The sequence below is a fragment of the Dermacentor albipictus genome, chromosome 5 (genome assembly GCF_038994185.2).
Source record: "Dermacentor albipictus isolate Rhodes 1998 colony chromosome 5, USDA_Dalb.pri_finalv2, whole genome shotgun sequence".
NCBI classification, from domain to species: domain Eukaryota; kingdom Metazoa; phylum Arthropoda; class Arachnida; order Ixodida; family Ixodidae; genus Dermacentor; species Dermacentor albipictus.
In genome coordinates, this window is record NC_091825.1 from 141,928,990 (window position 1) to 141,948,482 (window position 19,493).

Here is a 19,493-nt window from a genome sequence, read left to right on the forward strand (position 1 = left end):
CGCCATGGCAGGCTTTGAGGGTGGCCACTTATAACTAGAACGGTGGTAAGCTGTGCCAGTTGGTATGGCTGCATTGTGGAAAGACTTGTTGTGCAGCAGAGGGTGCTAAGAATATCTGGACCCGGACAGGCCTCTAATGGAAACTGACCCTCGCGAGGTGGAACACCCGTACTCTCTTAAGTGAAACTAGCTTAGCAGGACTCTTTGAGGAACTATTAGGCGCTGTTTGAGATATAATTGGCTTTAGTGAGGTCAAAAGAACTGGCGAAACTTATACAGTGCTGACTAAAGGCCATGTCTATTGCTACAGAAGATTCCCAGATAAGCAGCAATACGGAATAGGATTCCTAATCCGTAAGGACATAGCGGGCAACATTGAAGAATCTTACAGAAATAATCCGGGGGTAGCAGTGGTCGTAATAAAACTTCATAAGATGTATAGAATAAAGGTAGTACAAGCCTATGTTCCAACCTCCAGTCATGATGATGAGGAAATAGATCAGTTTTAGGAAGATCTTGGATTAGTGATGAGAAAAGCGCAAACTCAGTATACGGGTGGTAAGACTTGAATGCAAAAGTGTGGAAAACGCAGAATGGTGAACAAGCAATTGGCAACTACGGCGTCAATTCTAGGAATGCTCGAAGAGAGATGTTCGTAGAATTCGCGGAAAGGAATAAGTTGCGAATAATGAACGTTTTCTTCAGGAAACGTAGGAACATAACATGGACCTGAAAAATCCCTAATGGTGAAACAAGAAATGAAATTGATTTCATACTTTCTGCCGATCCCAGCATAGTGCAGGATGTACAAGTGTTAGGTAGGTTAAAGTGCAGTGATCATAAGGTCTAGGATCTACCTCAATATGAAGGAAGAAAGTTCAAAATTCTTTAAGAAGAAACAGACCAACCTAGACGCAGCAAGGGTAAAAGCAGACCAATTTAGGCTGGTACTTGCAAAGAAATATTCAGCCTTAGAACAGAGGGATCAAGATGACATAGAGGCAATGAACGAAACTGTAACTAGATTGGCTTCAGAAGCAGCAGTCTAAGTAGTATGTAAGGCAACAAGGTAACGAGTAGGTAAGATCTCCTAAGTAACGAAACACCTCATAAAGAAACGACACAGAATGAAAGTGTCGAACTCAAGAGATCATATAGAATTCGCGGAACTGTCAAAAGTTATCATCAAGGAGAAAAAAGGGATATTCGAAATTATAACGTAAGAAAGACTGAAGAATCAGTAAAAAATAGACGCAGCATGAAACCAGCGAGAAGGAAACTTGGCATAGGACAAACCAAGATGTACGCACTGAAAGATAATCAGGGCAATATCGTCTGCAATCTCGAAGATATAGTAAAAGCAGTGGAAGAATTCTATTCTGACCTGTACATTACCCAGAGCGGCCACGATACCTCTATACGAAGCCGTAATGAACAGGTTACAGAGGCTCCTTCTAGAAATAGCGATTAAGTTAGAACGGCCTTGCAAGACATGAAACGGGAAAAGCGCCAGGAGAAGATGCAATAACAGTCAATTTATACAAACCTGGAGGGGACATCATGCTTCAAAGGCTTGCGGCCCTTTATAAGAAATGTCCCACGGCTTCAAGGGTGCCAGAGAACTGCAAATATGGCAACATTATACTAATCCACAAAAAGATAGACGTCAAAGAATTGAACAATTATAGGCCCATAAGCTTACTTCCAATATTGTATAAAATATTCACCAAGATATTCTCCAATAGAATAAGGGCAACACTAGACTTAGGTCAACCAAGGGAACAGGCAGGTTTCAGGAAGGGATACTCTACAATGGATCAGATGCATGTCATCAATCAGGTAATAGGGAAATCCGCAGAGTACAATCGGCCTCTCTATATGGCTTTCATAGATTACAAGAAAGGCATTTGATTCAGTAGAGATAACAACACTCATAGAGGCATTACGTATTGAAGGAGTACTGGACGCTACCGTAAATATCTTGGAAAGTATCTATAGGGATTCCACAGCTACCTTAATTCTTCACAAGGAAAGTAGGAAAATACCTATAAAGAAAGGGGTCAGACAAGGAGACATAATCTCTTCAATCCTATTCACTACTTGCTTGGAAGAAGTATTCAAGCCATTAAACTAGGAAGGCTTGGGAGTAAGGGTGGACGGCGAATATCTTAGCAACCTTAGGTTTGTAGATGACATTGTTCTATTCAGCAACATTGCAGATGAGTTACAACAAATGATTGAGGACCTTGACAAAAAGAGTGTAAGAGTGGGGTTGAAGATTAATATGGCAGAAGACAAAGATAACGATAAATAACCGGGCAAGGGAACAAGAGTTCAAGATCGCCAGTCAGCCTTCGAAGTCTGTAAAGGAGTACGTTTTCCTTGGTCAGTTACTCACAAGGGACCCCCATGATGAGAAGAAAATTTACGGAAGAATAAAAATTGGTTGGAGCGCATACGGCAGACATTGTCAGATCCTGACTGGAAGCTTACCATTATCACCTAAAAGAAAGGTGTACAATCAGTGAATTCTACCCTTGCTAACACATGGAGCAGAAACTTGGAGACTGACAAAACCGCGCAAAGAGCGATGGAACGCAGAATGTTAGGCCTAACGTTAAGAGACAGTAAGAGAGCGGTGGGGATCAGAGAGCAAACAGGGAGAGCCGATGTTTTAATTGACATTAAGAGAACAAATGTAGATGGGCAGGTCACGTAATGCGTAGGTTAGATAACTGGTGGTGCATTAGGGTTACAATATGGGTGCCATGAGAAGGGAAGCACAGTCAAGGATAGCAGAAGACTAGGTGGGGTGATGAAACCAGGAAACTCGTAGGCGGCAGTTGGAATCGGTTGGCGCAGGACACGGGTAATTAGAGATCGCAGGAAGAGGCCTTCATCCTGCAGTGGACATAAAATAAGCAGATGCTGATGATAATGATGATGACGATTTCATTTTTATTCACATCTTCGAATACTCGCCCACCCCTAGTCTTTAAGCAAGCGTGAACTATCTCAACAATAAATTAGTAGTTCGAATAATAGAAGAGGAAATGGAGGTCGCAGTTTCAATTTCAAATTTTCGCTGCAACTCCGTAGCCAGTACGTCAACATGACGTGACGGATTTCAAGGATTGTGATAAAGGGTACCTGAATCATACTACTCTTATATCCCCTACAGCACAATAAATAAATAAATAAATAAATAAATAAATAAATACCACAACGGCTGTACACGGGGCTAACCAAATAGTCCCAAAACACCTAAATGTAAACTATGAGTCCAAGAGGAAAAAAAAAATAGCAGACGCAGAGTGCAGACCTCCCCACTTAAAGATGTACGATATTGCGGACATTTTCATTGTTCTGCATATGTGTTCAAATGCGAGTAATTTGTAGGGTTGCAAAATTGTGGCTTTTTCCACGCACTCGGCGTCGTTCAGGGGAACCTATTTCTGTCGTCCCTTCTGCCCACGCGTGCCACGCAACAAACACTCGGAATGCGCTGCTCCACGGCGACAGGTCTTCTCGCCACGTCTGTCCCCGCGAAGCCGAAGCCCATTAGCAAAATAAGGCGTGCGACAGCGGCCCGGCCCGAAATGGCAGACGGCAGCCATAGACGCAGCAGCGTCGCGCAACGAAGCCCGCTCCCCAAATAGGCTGCAACGATTACGTCGTTACCGGCGGATGATCTCGGTCGCCGGCCGTCTCCGCCGATGCGGCAGCGGGCGGCTCGCACGCGGACGCACGAACAGCCGCTGCACGAACGACGGGGCACCGCTGCCGGACGTCGTTGGACGCTTGGCTGTTTCCCGTGTCGCGTGCCCGCAAATCGTCCTGTGGCCACTCGTAATGCGCCGGGAGGTCATCGCTGGCCGTTATTTGATGAGGACGTTAATGACGGCCGCGTTCTTCCTTCGGCGCGAAAGCTGCTTGCGTCGAGGCTTGCCGTGTGCGATCGAGGCGTCCGAACCGATGCGGATTTAGGGGCACACTCTTGACGGCTTAGCTAGTTTGCTGCGAATTTTGTTTATGCGTGGTGGCCTCCATGGTTAATCCTTTATTGGATTTGTCTCTTGAGCCGTTGTCTTCGACCATGCTGTCCACTTTAAGCGCACGTAACCGCGCCTGGGATTCCTGCAACTGGCTGTAAGGTGGCGCGAGCAGATTGATCGGGTCCTTATGTGCGCGTTGATTGTTTCAATAAGTCTCGTAACTGTGAAGAGAAGACGAAGAAGTGGCTCTTGTGTGGAACCCCGTTTTCTACTGCTCTCATTTTGCGAGTATTTTTGCGTGTTTTCGGGAGGCGCCGCTTCCGAGACCTTCGGCGATGGAAGCGGAGTCAGCTAGACGTCCGGAGGAGACCGACGTCACAGCGTCGAGCGCTCCGAGGAAGCGCAATCACCTGATGAGCGACACAGGCAGCGAGGACACCTTGCTGTACTACTCTGCTTCAGAAGAAGATCTCTCGGATGACGGCGACTACCTGACCGTTGTGAGGCAAAAAGGAAAAAGGAGAATCGTCACTGCCTCCTCGTCTTCAACAAGGACGACGGCGGCAGCAAAGGCCCATGACCCGGCTCATACCATCCTCTTCCTACCCGAGACGCCCACCGACAACCTGAATCGGCTGAACAGGCAAGCCACATCTGTAACACTAGAGGCTCTTGTTCCAAATGAGATCACGGATATGAGAGTTAACACCCGCAAGAACATTCTCGCAGTTGACGTCAAGAACAGAGCAGCATTGGATATCTTGAGTACAGTGAAAACGCTGGGCAAGATAACTGTTCGCACGATAATACCACAGGACAGCAATACTATATCAGGTGTGATTTATGATGTCGATGAGTCAATCGACGACAATGATCTGCCTATTTTGGTCAAACCCGCCACAGCAGATGTATCTATTATTGAAATCCGTCGCCTAGGAACTTCACGCTGTGTGAGGATAACTTTCAAGGGAGGTATCTTGCCATCCCACGTGAAAGTTGGATTTTTTCGTCATCCAGTGCGACCGTTTATTCCAAAACCGCTCCAGTGCCGTAATTGTTTGAAGATCGGGCATGTCAGCGGCATATGCAAAAATTCGACCGTGTGCGCAAGATGTTCTGAGCAGCACAGCGCTGATGCTTGCCGTGCGACTCACTTCAAGTGTGCCAATTGCTCTGGTCCTCATGAAGCATCGTCGAAAGACTGCCCGAGACACAAGACAGAGCGGAAAGTCCTACAACAAATGGTGCGAGACAACTCAACTCACAGAGAGGCCGCCGCCAAAGTACGACGGCGTCGTGTCCGCCGTCACCGCAGACGATCCTCGTCTACTAGAAATACTGACACCGTCGCAAGACAGACGCTACTTCCTGATGCTAGTGCTCCCAAGGCGCTCACCCACACTACCAACACGGTGTCTGGAGACGCAGCGAATACCTCTACTGCAAACGACTGGCCTGCACTTCCGACATTAAGTCCTCCAGCCCAACGAAGGTCGACGGTGGACTACCGACGCACCGATGAGGGCACAGATCACGTGCGAGGTCAAGACAAACAAGTAGTCGCCATAATAAGATCTCTAATGAAAGTCATTCGCGTGTTGATAAATGACATGCAGACGCCATCGGCTCGAGGTGCACTACAAGTGCTGGACGGCCTGGATCCGGTTCTTGCGAACCTCGAGTAGCAAGCACAATGGCTCTACCCCGTCAGCCGTTCTTCACACAAGTCAAGGAAGCATCTATTATGCAATGGAATGCCCGTGGCCTGAAATCCCGCGTTGATTTTCGCCATTACGTTTTCACCAATCGATTCCCCATTGTTGTCGTCTGTGAACCGAAGCTGCAGAAACCCGTCCGGATCTCAGGCTATGAATCTCATGTGTCATCGACTTGTAATGACATTAGCAAAGTGATCGTCTACACACGGTGTGAACTGACTTACGTTGTCCATCCAGTGCGGCCACATGACAGTAATCAGTATGTGTGTTTGACTGTGAAAAAACAAAAACTTGCGTTCACTTTAGTGGGCGCTTACCTTTCTCCATCAAGTCATTTCGACAGGCAGAGACTGAGTGACATTATAGATGCGACACCTGGTCCATGGATTGTTGTTGGGGACTTCAACGCGCATCATTCACTTTGGGGAAGCAAGAAGATAAATTCCAAAGGAAGAAACCTCGTGTCCTTTGCTTGCGACCATGAACTTTGTTGTCTAAATGATGGCAGCCCCACGTTTCTAGGCGGCCGGACGTACAGCAGTTGCTTAGACTAAGCTTTTGTTTCGCGATGCCTCACTCGCTGCGTCCATTGGTTCGCAGATATAGAAACCCACGGAAGTGACCACATTCCTACCTACCTGAAGATAAAAGGACTCACCAAATCCGTTCCATCAAATTTTAAACAAACAATAGATTGGCCCGTGTTTAAATCCCTTATGGAAGACGCATGCCACAACGGCATTTCGTCGACACTAGAATTTGAGATCGTCAAGGCTATGCAGGATGCTATGCGTTCATTTCGGCCATTAGAGAAATACACAGATTTTGATTCGGAAATACAGAGCCTCCGTGCAATCCGCCGGCGAGCGGAGCGACGGTACAGACGGACCAAATCGTTCTACGACCTTAGAGAGGCCAGACGCATTCAAAAGAAAATTCAGCGTCGCCTTGCTGTACTGCAAAATCAACGCTGGAAATCGTTTTGTGAGTCTCTCGACCCGCGTAAACCTCTGTCGGTTGTCTGGAGAACAATTCGTGGACTTCGAACAGCTCCTCAACAGCGTCGTCCATTTAAGTCTCTAGCCCTACATCAAGGACGCCGAGAAGTCGAGGTAGCCGAAGATTACTGCGCAAGAATCGCGGGTCCGGCGCTCCCGTATTCACCTTGCGCACCTATTCCCATTGTGCCCCCTTGCTCCAGAGACCCTCGTATGGACGCTCCTTTCTCCATTGAAGAACTGGAGGCCGCACTTGCTGGGTGCAGGCGCTCTTCGTCACCAGGACACGATGGCATCACATACTCTGCGCTTGCGAACCTTGGTCAAGAGGCCAGAGATGCCCTTCTTGGCCTGTACAACGCATCATGGCGTGACGGCCTGGTCCCTACGACGTGGAAATCCAGTCGGCTTGTTCCACTCCTCAAGGCTGGCAAATCCCCGTTGGAATTGTCATCTTACCGTCCAATAGCACTGGCCAGCTGTGTCGGCAAGGTAATGGAGAGAATGATCCTTACACGGTTAGAATGGTACCTGGAATTTTACAACGTCTATCCAGAGGTAATGGCTGGTTTTCGACGCGGCCGCTCGTCAATAGATAGCGTTATCGATCTTGTGACATACGTGCAACACCAGAAACATCTGAAACGAATCACTGCGGCCCTATTCCTTGATGTTAAAGGTGCGTACGACAATGTAGACCATCATGCAATTCTGACCGCCTTAGAAGCTGTAGGGATTGGTGGACACACCTTTCGCTGGATAGGCAACTACTTGAATGGCAGATCTTTCTTTATTTTGACAGAAGACGGACCAACGCAGCCTAGCTATACCAGTCGTGGTGTACCGCAAGGCGGAGTACTCAGCCCTACCCTTTTCAACCTGGTGCTCGTTGGTCTCGCTGATTCGTTACCGCAAACCGTTCAGCTCTCCGTTTATGCAGACGACATTTGCATATGGGCCTCAGGCGTGACACGTGTACAAGTCCGCGCACGACTTCAGAAAGCCTCAACAGCTGTGTCAACATATCTAAGAAGACAAGGCCTGGAGCTTTCCGCTGAGAAATGTGCACTCGTTTCTTTTACTCGGAAAGCGATGGCCCCGTATGCATTGCGGATTAATGACCAAATTATACGCTATAGACGAACGCACCGATTTCTTGGCGTCATCATTGATAGAGACTTGTCTTGGAGCCCTCACATCTCGTACATGACAAAGCGTTTGGCCGCCATTGTGGACCTTCTTGCGTTTCTCGGCGGTAAGTCATGGGGCGCAACAGTACCGTCAATGTTGCAACTATATAAAGCACTGTTCTTGGGCTTCCTGCGGTACAGCTTACCTGTACTAGGAAATACTTGCACTACGAATATCCGCAAGCTCCAAAGCGTGCAAGCCCGAGCACTCAGGACTTGTCTCGGTCTCCCCAAAACTACGTCATCGATTGCGACAGTGGCCATAGCCAGAGACGCTCCTTTGACCGTTTACATGGATACAGATGTCCTGAGAGCACACATCCGACACCTGACTCGGATTCCCTCCCACCATCTTGCTTGCTTGCCAACAAAGAGGCCACTTTCAACTTTTGTCAAAACTATTGTAAGAAATCAGTCCTACTTGCCATCAGAATTTACGCCCGCTACACGATTATCAGATCCATTGTGGTGTCTGCACCGGCCGCAAGTGCAACTGACAATTCCAGGAATCAGAAAGAAAGCTGGAGCGCCACTGCCAGCTTTGAAACAAGCAACCTTGGAGCACATTCACAACGTGCACAGATTCCGGCAACATGTGTACACAGATGGTTCAGTAAAACTGAACAGCTCTGCTGCTGCAGTCGTCATCCCTGCAACATCTGAGGAAATCAAAGTAAGAACTTCATGTGCGACCACGTCGACGGGTGCAGAACTCGCGGCGCTTCGTGCTGCACTTGTTTTCATTAAGCAGAAGCCACCGCAACAATGGACAGTCTTTAGTGACTTCAAGGCAGCCCTTCAGTGCATACGAAGCCCAATGCGCCACGGACCCAGTGAACAACTGGCCTCAGAAATTCGGCACATATATCATCAAAGCCATGAAAAGGGACATAACATAATCTTTCAGTGGCTTCCAGGACATTGTAACATCAGCGGGAATGACCACGCCGACGAAGCCGCCCGATCTGCGCATGAAAGTGGTCAACGAGTCTTCATTCCGCTTTCGCGAACAGACGCCGCGGCTGGGCTGCGATTGATGTCCCGTGACTGTACTTTGCCCCTGTGGGACTCAAATGTTTTCACCATGTGTCGGTTGCGTTCGTTGTCTCCGGACATACGGATGCACCTACCGCCTGGGTTACCACGACGTGAACAGACCATGCTCTACCGTCTGTGGCTAGGCGTTGCCTTTACTAACTCATATGCTTTCCTCATTGGAATGGCCGACAGCCCCACGTGTGACACATGCAACATCGACGACACGCTCTCACATATTATCTGTGTCTGCCCGCGTTATAGTTCTCAGAGACAAGTGATGTGCAGAGTACTGGACCAGTTGGACAATCGTCCACTATCAGAACTAAAAGCTTTAGGTCAATGCTCCGAAAAAACATCCGCGTTAAAGGCCTTACTCGCGTTATTAAGGTTCCTGCGGTCTACGGGGCTTCACGACAGACTCTAAAAATGCCGCCCCCTACCGCTCTTTACTGTACGCGCTTTGTTCGTGCTTGTCTCTCTTTCTTTCTATCTTCCTCTTCCGCTCTGTTTCTCTTTTTATCCCCTTTAACCCTTCCCCCTGCGCAGGGTAGCCAACCGGAACTACCTCTGGTTAACCTCCCTGCCTTTCTCTGCATTATCTTATCTCTCTATCTCTCTCTCGTAACTGTAAGAACTCCTGTAGAATGTCTTTCACCCTAAAGAAAATAACTCTTGAGCAGCACTTTCACGCCACACGCCAGCTCCCTTGGCCTTTGTGTCACACCTGATTCGATGGCACAGCAGTTTTGAACTCGTTGCCACGGATCCGCGTGGCCTTTTCGAATGTTACCTGGCGTTGGTGTCAATACTGCATTACGGGTGATGCCACTCTGATGTTTCGCGAGTAACACCCGACAGTCGCATTTATTCAAGTCGCGCGATAAACTTCTACTGACAGAAAGCAGCGTCTTGATTTTAGTTTATATTTACTTCAACTACACGAAATTAACGTCCTCGCTTACTGCGGGGCGTACGTTCCCGCGCGTAATGCAGATACGAGTGCAGTGTTCCTGCCGAGGGGGACCGAGGCTTCTCCGATAGTCGCTGGGCCGAGACCGCTTCATCGCCGCTGGCGGCGGTGCTGCATAACCCTATTTGCAAGGATTAGCACCCGCCAAGCTTCGACGCATCCTCCCACTCTCATTCTCGCGGGCGGACGTCCTCACTTCGGCAACAACGCGTCTCGAGCAGCCGAGCCTGTAGTCGCCCCTGCATGCCCTGTGCAGTCGGCCAAAGGTTCCCTCTTCGCCGCCTTGATCGCGAGTCTGCCAGTAAAGCGCACCTGCGCGCAAACCGGCATCGTTCTTCGCTCAGCTTCTGCCTCACGAAATACCGTGCAGCGTTCATGAAAGCCATAGAGCGTGTGAGCCAATGAGGGATTAAGCTAACAAAGCTCTTCGTTGTTTTTGTTCACCTACCGTACCAGCTCTTTATTTGCATTTATTTATTTCATTAGCCGCAGCGCCGATTGGCATCATGGTGGGGTGCCTGTTGGCCGGCGCTCGCATGTCGACAAATCAGAGACCCCATTTATGTGTAAAGAGTCCGGTAATCGGAATCTACTTCTGACTGCTAGCCTCCAGCTGAAGCTAAGCCAGAATTTTGAGTTACGCAGGGCATTTCAGCGACGTCGGACAAGCAACAGAAACTTTAACCTTACTGGTCGGGAAGATATACTTGTATATGGTACCACGATGAACAGGACACCAACGCCAGAAAAAAAAATTTTAAAAACAGTGTAAGAGGTTGCAAAACAAGGAGCACGCAAAAAACAATGCCAAAGACCGTAGGCCACACTGAATATAATAAAAAAAACACTAACCTAACCGGAACAATTGCCTAACCGGAGCAGGAACCTAAGCTAACCCAACTCAGGAACGCACAACGCAATAGAAATAGAATAGGAGTCGCACAAGTCACAATGCTGGAGACAAACAATAGACAGCGTGGTTAACTAGACGCACGTACGGTTCTCTAAACTGCACTGAAGGAAGCGGCTCACAACAGAAAACAAAAAGAATGGACAGGAGAGAAAGCGCACACGCGAACACAGAAGCGAAGATCGTTCGACCATGACCATTCGTGCCCACGGTGGGGAAATCAACGAGAGCATTGCCACCGCACCTCCAGATGACAGGGCCCTACGGCCGTTCATATACACTGAGCTACATCGCTGCAGTCCACGAAACAAACACTGGACAAGATGTTAGAGAAATGATTAACACACGAAACACAACGCGGCCGCTGCGCTATGCGACTTCTTTGTCAACTTGTCTTTGTCCCTAACTTGCGCGTGTTGAAATGGCTGGACCTTCGACAGCGCTGCACGCATTTTGCGAGACAGATATATATGAACCCGACGCGCTTGGCCGGCATCCCCGCTGTGTGTCGCCTTCCCGGGCGTCCTTTCTCTCCCTACTCTGACGAGGCTGCTCGTCCCGTGCTGACACGGTCGGCTAATTGCCGCCGCAGTCGGGCCAGCCGGACTCACACCAATCTGGAGATTTCATTAATTAACAGCTGATCAGTATTCATTAGCTTCCGCTCGCATCAGCGGGCCTCATTCCGACCTTCCTTGGACCTTCGGACCTCCCTTGGACGCAAATCGCCCGGCCTCGCCCGCGCCGTATCGTGCTTGTTTGTTCGTTTTCTAATTGTGCTCCGCCATCTTTGTTTCTTGGCTCTTAAAGGCAGCACAGCTTCTTAGCGCGCAAAGTAAACAACCGGGAAAAGAAAGGTAACATCGTGGGATGTCGCGAAAGAAGTTACTAGTTCTACTATACGCTCAGGCAACTCATTGCATACGTGCAACTCGGTCGGCACCTTTATCATCTACGATGTGCCCATTTCTTTAGCCTTCTTCTGTCTCCATGTACGTACGTGTATGTGCTTGCATGTGTTCTTGTGCGTGCGTGCTTGCGTGCGTGTGTTTTCTTGCGACGCGGAGAAAAGCATTGAGCATTAACATATTCAGTGCATCCTTTCAGTCCCTTCCATCGGAACAACAACAACAACAACAACAACAGCAACAACAACAACAACAACAATAATAATAATAATAATAATAATAATAATAATAATAATAATAATAATAACGATTATGATGGTGATTATGATGATGATGATGACGACGACGACGACGACGACACAAAGAGGACCAGGGGCAGAACAATGTTTTGAAGGCATATTAAAGCAGTGCCACATACACAAAAAGACTAGCGCCGTGTACTACAGTATAGCCGCACTTCACGTAATGACTTCCTTTCTTCGAATGCGTACTTTCGCTCGAAACAACGTAATTCTGCGTAAGGTTGTTAGCTGATATTAAAAGTAAAAATTTACCAAAGTACCAGTAAGAATTTAGTTGTGGGCGTGATGTACGACATCTTTTCTACTGTTTAACCCAGAAACTACCAAAACAACGGACAGCAGAGGAGCGCTGGTGTTTGCCTCCTACGTTGTCCATTGTTTTTGAAGTTTCTGCGCCACACACCAGAAAGGGTATGAATGACTTCCGTGTATTAAACAAAAGCTTATGGCTTTGAACTCGACACTACGTCCTCTAGTTTATATCTTTGTACTGGGTGCAACACTATAGCGATGGTACCATAAAGAATTAGTCACTTCAACTACTGTAAGACGCTAACAAAATATTTTAGATCGATGCGAGTCAGAACTCCTCGAGGCAGCTACTAAGATCTTGTGGATTAAAAAAGCAAGAAAGAAATGCTGACGAGTTATCGGTATTAGATTATATACATGGTTAAAGAAAACTGGGGCGCCATAACGTAAAGCCATTCCAATCTATTTCTGTTCCATTATCCCGCTATTAGTCATCCGCTAGTGGTGAAACTTTTTCAAGCCACGCACACTTCGCTTGTTTGTCACGCGACGTCACGAAACCTTGAAAATTCCCTCTCTCACAATGACGTGTACGCACTGATTATGCATGGTTACGCCAAACAAGAGAAAAAGCAATGTTTTCTATTTTACGCCTTTGTGGCCATTAGCGTGCCACTATTGGTCAAATTTATTGCGGCCTTGCGCGCTTCGCCTCTCGGTCACGCAATGTCGCCAAACCGCTAAAACTCACCAAGTCAAAGTGTCGTATGTGTACTGAAGATGCACTAATGTGGCGAATAAAACCTTTTTTTTTGTCCATCTGAATAGCCGGAGATTGCTCCGTTCTAAAAGGAATAAAAGATGGCCGCCCACCGATCGCTGTGATGCTGGCTACTCGGAGCTGCCAGCAAGAATGGTTTTGTTTGCGTATATCACATCGCGTGGTAGTGTAACGTTGTCGAGCCCCTTCGGCAAGTATCAACTGTCATCGCTTTGCTTACTCTTCTTCGCTGAGGATGCGTTTTGACGGCCTTTCTAATTCCATGTAGCCGCGATTTTCTAACAGCCGCCGCAGGCTAAGCAAAGGGAAGCGGACCAATCGGAGACGTCGGCAGCACTCTCCTCGCCCGGTTTTCACTGCGCTAACTTTACGCCACCAAAACCCTCTCCACTTCTGTGCGCTCCTCGCCTCTTGTCAGCCATTTTGATAAGAAAAACCTGTTAAAGTGGGCTATGCTATTTGCTTTGAAAGCAAACAAAGGTGACCGCCCGTAGGGGTCTGTTCAAGCGACGTTGCCGGATGACCGCCAGTGCTTGAGTCGGAGGTTACGTAAATTTGACGTCAGGTGATTGGAATAAAATCAGAATGGAATGGTTTTACTTTATAGCACCCGTTGTTCGTACGAATAAAACAACCAGTGTGCCTTCTATTCTGAAGCAGCCAAAGTCTAAACTTAGCAAGTTTCTACTGACGTCACAACAGTCAAAATACGCGAGAATACGATTTTTTTTTATAAATAAAGCTCTTTACGGAAAATTAACTATAACAGACTTTTTAAACAGTATTTTATCTGTGAAAACTAAGTTAGGGTTAAGTTAGCGTTATGTTAAGTGTCCCTTAAAATTAAAAAAAAAGGTATGTCATCGCACGTTGAAGAACAAGCCTCTTAAGATAAGCTTCGAGAAAAGTTTCGAGTGATACATAAAAAAATGCAAGATACGATAAATGAAAAACATTTACGGTGAAAACTGTGCCAGTGCAAGCAAAGCCGTAGTCGCAGCTCATCCCAACCGCTTTGTGATTATGTTACCGATTTCCTTCTGAATTATTTTCTTTTTTTATTTGCGTGTCCAACGGAAAAATGGACGCAGTCAAAACAAAGTATATACTTCGGACGCGGACAATAAGGTTTCACATCAATAACACGTTCAGTCAATACGGCGCGCCCAGTTGTGAAAACGCTTTTAAAGACGAACTTGTTTCCGATGTCTCAGCGAAATTTGTCCAAGGCAAACACACTCCGGCTACGGCTAGCACACTTTCGCTTCTAGTTATTTCTTTTTTCAGCCATGCGACCGCCAGCCCTTCGCTTATAGGGTGACACTGTTTTCGTAGGCGATTCTTAAACGTTTTTTGCGGATGCTTTGTTGATTGTGCTTTTTTTTTTGCCGCCGAAATGTGGCTTCCAATGTCTCGAGCTAGTAACGCAGAGCTTCAGAGTGTTCGATCGTAACTCGCTTAAGGAGAACTGATATTGCTGCGCGATTCCATTGGATGGTGGAACTTGAGTTGCCCGTGACAAGCAAAATGAACATAAAAATAAGTATTCCCTAGTGGCACGCGATCCTACTTTATTGAGGCAAGCGTTTCCAATTGATTTTTTTCCCCAGCATGGCTTCCAGTCAAGAACACTTGCTTGTTGAGTCAAACTTTCTGCGCACCCTCTTTTGCTTGGTCTTTATTTTATTTTCTTATGTTCTCGTTTCGTTTTCTTTTCTGTCTGTCGAAAAGCCGGAGATTGTATACACGTCTCGAGTAGGAAAACTTGGACAAGAAATAGATCAAGTTTATTGACGTATAGCACTCCCAACGAAGGAACAATGTGGTCCAATGCCGAAGTTTCGGAAATCAATCAGCTCCTCGTTCGATTTCGCTTGATCGTGTTAACTTTTTCTTGGTGAGGCTGTCCGTCCAAAAATACCGTCAGCACTAGCTCTGGCGCATTTTATATTTCATTCTATTTCGTCACATTCTGAGCATGGCAGGACAGCAACCCCTGGAGCAGCTGGCTTGTATTGGCATTCCGTGCAGAAAGAAGTGCAATGAAAAAAAAAGAGCAAGCTATTGCATATTTGCAATGGTTATTTGTAAGGGAAGGTATCTTTCAGTGCTTTTTTTTTCGTTTTGTGTTTCTTCTTGTCAAGCAAATGAAGTGAGCCAGAGAGTGCAGGGCGAACTGGTCGGTAACTGCGGAAGGTCCAGCTCGATAAGAAGCCCACATCTTGTCGCTCGGGCTGATAGCTCCACCTTTCAACTAGCTATAGTGATGCCCTCGAATTTCTTTTAGGGCTACTTGCTCTCACCTATCATAGCTTTAGCGTCTAACAAGATGTTCTCGCGTTTTGCTCTTTGGTGTTTGTGTAAGAAGAATGTGGCGGGAAATTAATAGGACTAAAAGTGATTGCGTCTATTTAATTGTTGGTAGATACTGGCATCCTGGCATTACATATTGCGTCGTTCATCGGCACGAATATATTGCACGAGGCGACGCCAGCGTCGCCCTGAAGTTATGCACATAGTACGCATGAAACTGTACGTCAGCGATTGACCGTGAGGGACCAGTGACCAACCACATCGGGACGATGTTTCATCTATGTCGACGACAAAGACAAGGATGGGAGCTTTAGTAGGCTTCGTCTCGTCCATCGGCCTAGCTTAGAAGACAAATAAGTTCTTTCCAGGTCCGACTACTAAAACAAGCTGTTTTTGTTCTACGTGTCCTCGTCTCCTATCTTCTTTTCACCGCGACAATATGTTAGGTACAAATCTATAACCTTCCCCACCCCCTCCCCTTCAGCATCTCTCTACCACACCTCCACATCATCTATAAAACATATGAAAATTCGTAGCGTAACACAATCCCAGTACACTGAAACGAGGTCTTTGACTAATTGGCCCGGCAAAGATAAGATATCGTAACTCGCATTTCAGTGTCTCAAGTGGGAAATATGGTAATTATGATTCGGTGCACACGCGCGATTTCGTTCGGAAGGTTTTAAAGCAGGGAACTAATACGTGGGTATAGACAAATGAGCATACTATCGAAATATATGAAATATCACGCCTGGGACATACAAGCACGAGATACTGAAGCCACAGTGCCTCCCAGCATTCCTTTTACTCTAAGCTTTTTCTTTATTTTCTCTCTCTCTTTCCTTTTCTTCTAACTTTTTTTTTGCGTGAGACGCTCATCAATAATTGTGCCAGAACACAGAGAGCTCAAAAACAAAAAAAAGCTGCGTGAAGCATGAAAAACGAATACTGCTAGCTACAGCGTAGAAGAATAAGACTGTAGAAGTATAAGCACGAGGAGTGTGCAGATTAAATAGCGCAACATAAACAAACAGATATCAAGTGAACAAGAAGAATATAAGTTATCTGCAGTGAGGAAACACATTTCGGATTAAGGTTGCAGTGCATGGCTATAAGAGGCCTCGCCTGCTTTCATTATGATAGCGGTCATACAAAAGTTGTCATTAAAAGATGAGCATAGTATGCTGCTGCCGCCATTAATTAGGAAGTGGTGGAAACCCATAAGAAAGAAGAGAAAATTGATGAGAGAGAGAGAGAGAGAAATGGAAATAAAGGAAGAAAGAAGCGATAGACAATAAAATAGGCGAGCGTAGACAGGAAGAAAAATTGAGGTCGCGAGCCTCTTTCGAGCAGAATGTTGGTCTTTTGGGTCAGGGCGGATCGGGATTGAGGGGATGAGAATGGTAGAGAGTGAAAGGGTATTGAGTGAGAGAGCAGAGTCGTAATCCCTCGACCTGCGCATATAGCGAAGACCTGGATATCCGAATCCGCTGACCTGGGAAGCCGCTGATCCATAAGTCGTCATATTGTTTTGCTTCCTTCTCGGCATTGTATTTCTTTTGGGGCGTTATTTTTTCCTTTGTTGTTATATTTTTATCTCCTTTGCTCGTAGGAACGCAAGTAAGGAAGAAGGAACGCTTCGTGCTTTCCTACATCCCTTTCAACCTCTCTCTCTCTTTCTCTCGAAAGCGCTGCTGCTTGCTGCTCTCTCGGGCTGAAAACGGCAGCAGACTGGCTGGGCGGTTGGCTGGGTGAATCACCAAAAAGAAAGTTGGACAGAAGCTCGGGACATTCGCGTATGAGCGCCCACGGGGAGATTGCAGCGCAAAATACTTTGTCGCCATACTGCCGCGTGTGATGGGCTTCGGAGGCTGGGCTGCCGTTAGAGACGCATGAAGTGCCTGATTGAATTGAATGTTACGAATGGTTGCTATGATATTTATATTGACGAAACCTATCTCATCCGCCATGTTTCTTCTTTTTTTCTTTCTGCGTTTAGTTTTCAGAGAAGAAATAGAATGGGTGATGTGTGAGCCCGCAAGAAGAGAGGTATAGTAATAGTTAATTTCATCGTGAAAATAGGTAAGGCGTGTTCGTACCCCCTGGCGTAAAATCGGAATGTTCGAATCCAGGAGAGCACGGTCATTCGTAGTTGCTGCAGTGATAACGTGAATTCCGTTATAGACAATATGCGTGTTTGTAAAGTAAGGGTCGTTGTCCATGCAAAAGGAGCAGCCGACCACCCTTTACACTTTTGTTCGTTAGAGCTCGCAGCTTTAAAAAAAATATTGCCCTGTAACTTTTGAACACTGGGCCACGAACCCTCAAAGTTTGTAGCATCAGCACTCTTGTATCTTCGTCAGGTTCTGCAGCTTGTCTATAGATTTTGGGAGGAGGAGGAGGACTGAACTTCATTATTGCAGAAACCGTTTCGCGGTTTATTCCTGGGTGGTTCCCTCTGACAGGGCTCCACTGGCGATCGCGGCTCGCCGGGCCTGGTTGAGGGTCGCCAGTTGGCTTCCCACGTCCAGTTCGGAGAGTCTCGCTTCCCAAGACCACGGACCAGTCCAGACCAGCCTTCCATGTGTTGTTCTGTTCGAGCGAGTACAATTCGTTCCAAAAGTTTGCCCAGGCAAGACGTGAGCGAGATAGGTCGTAATTAATCGAGCCTGCGCGGTTTTCCCGGTTTGGGTATAAGGATTATGTGACCGGTAGTCCATTCCTCGGGTAATGTTCCGCTCGGTGTCCATATTTCTTCGTTCAGCTACTGTGTAAAGGCTCGGAGGGTTTCATCGCTCAGGTTTCTCAAGATGGCGTCGGTGATCGCGTCGGGGCCCGGTGTCGTGTTTTTCTTGAAGCTCTATGCTGCCGCGTATACCTCCGCATACGTGATGGGTGCATCAAGTCTCTCGTTCGCAGGTCCCTTACATTGAGGGTATGGTTTCGGATGTCCGGTCCGGATTTCCGTGTATCTTTGCTGGAGTTCCTGTATCAGTTCATCCTGTGTTCCCGGATATTCTTCAACGAGTTTTTGTAGGGTTGTGTTTGTTTCTGTTTTGGTACTTGAAGGCTCGGTGATGCTGCGGAGTATGTTCCACGTGTTTTTGGTGCTTAGCGTGCCTTTAAGCGTGCCTTTAGCCAATTGTCCCTGTGAACCTTCAGGGCATAATTGCTGGCCTGTGTAGTAACGTTTGAAATCCTAAGTCTATGTTTGTGATTTAGCTTCTGTTTGCACCACCTTTTTGTGAAGCCTCTGCATGCTTCCCATAAGTGTATTAGATAATTGTCGATTGCCGGCGTGTCGGTATCGGTTTGGTACACTTTAGTGTTCGCGACATATAGTTCTTTGAGGCGTTGGGCCCACTCCTTGATCGTGGTTAAGCGGCATTGATGTTCCTGGAAGGGCGGACTTGTATCTAAGTGGGACTGTTGCCTTTTCCTAAACTTAGGCCAATTTGTAATTTTGGCCTTCCCTAGGGGTCGGCGTAGTTTGGCTGAGGCGCTGGTGATTTCGATTATGTAGTGATCACTACCCAGCGAGTCGTCTACGACCCTCCAGCTTGTTCCCACGGTACCGTTGGTGATAGTGAGATCAGCGGTCGTGTCCCTGCTGGCGCTGTTTCCTATTCGAGTAGGAGTACCTGGTACAGTAATTAGTGTGTATTCGTGGCGCTCTATGGCTTCTAGGAGCTAGGTGCCCTTGGTATCTGCTTTCGAGTAGCCCCACGTGTTGTGCTTCGCATTGAAATTCCCGGTTATAATTAGGCGATCGCGGTGTTCCAGCATTCCTTGTAGGTGCCGGGACAATGACGCGAAGTCAGCCTTTCTGTCGCGGGGGAAGTGTATACGTTGCATACGACTTGTTTAGGTCTCCCCTTCTTGACAAGCCATATCGTGGTGATAGATGCGGGATTTCCTCACCGGCGAGTACTCTCACGCTTGTTGCCAAATCTTTGCGGATGAGCGTGGCCACCCTACGGTAGCTGGAGTCGTACTTTATTTTATACCCCATAATTGGCTTCGGTTGCTCTCCCGCCTCTTGCAGGCAGATAATGTCCGGGGGGACTAGCGGTGCCTGTACGTATAGCGAGAGGGATGCGTGCTTGCTTTTAATATAC

General features: G+C 47.2%; 1 protein-coding gene across 4 annotated transcripts in view; it reads left to right on the forward strand.

The window, feature by feature from the left end:
• The window catches only part of LOC135908347 (metabotropic glutamate receptor-like), a 348,987-nt gene that overhangs the window by 145,324 nt on the left and 184,170 nt on the right, over window positions 1-19,493 (forward strand). The window lies entirely within an intron of this gene.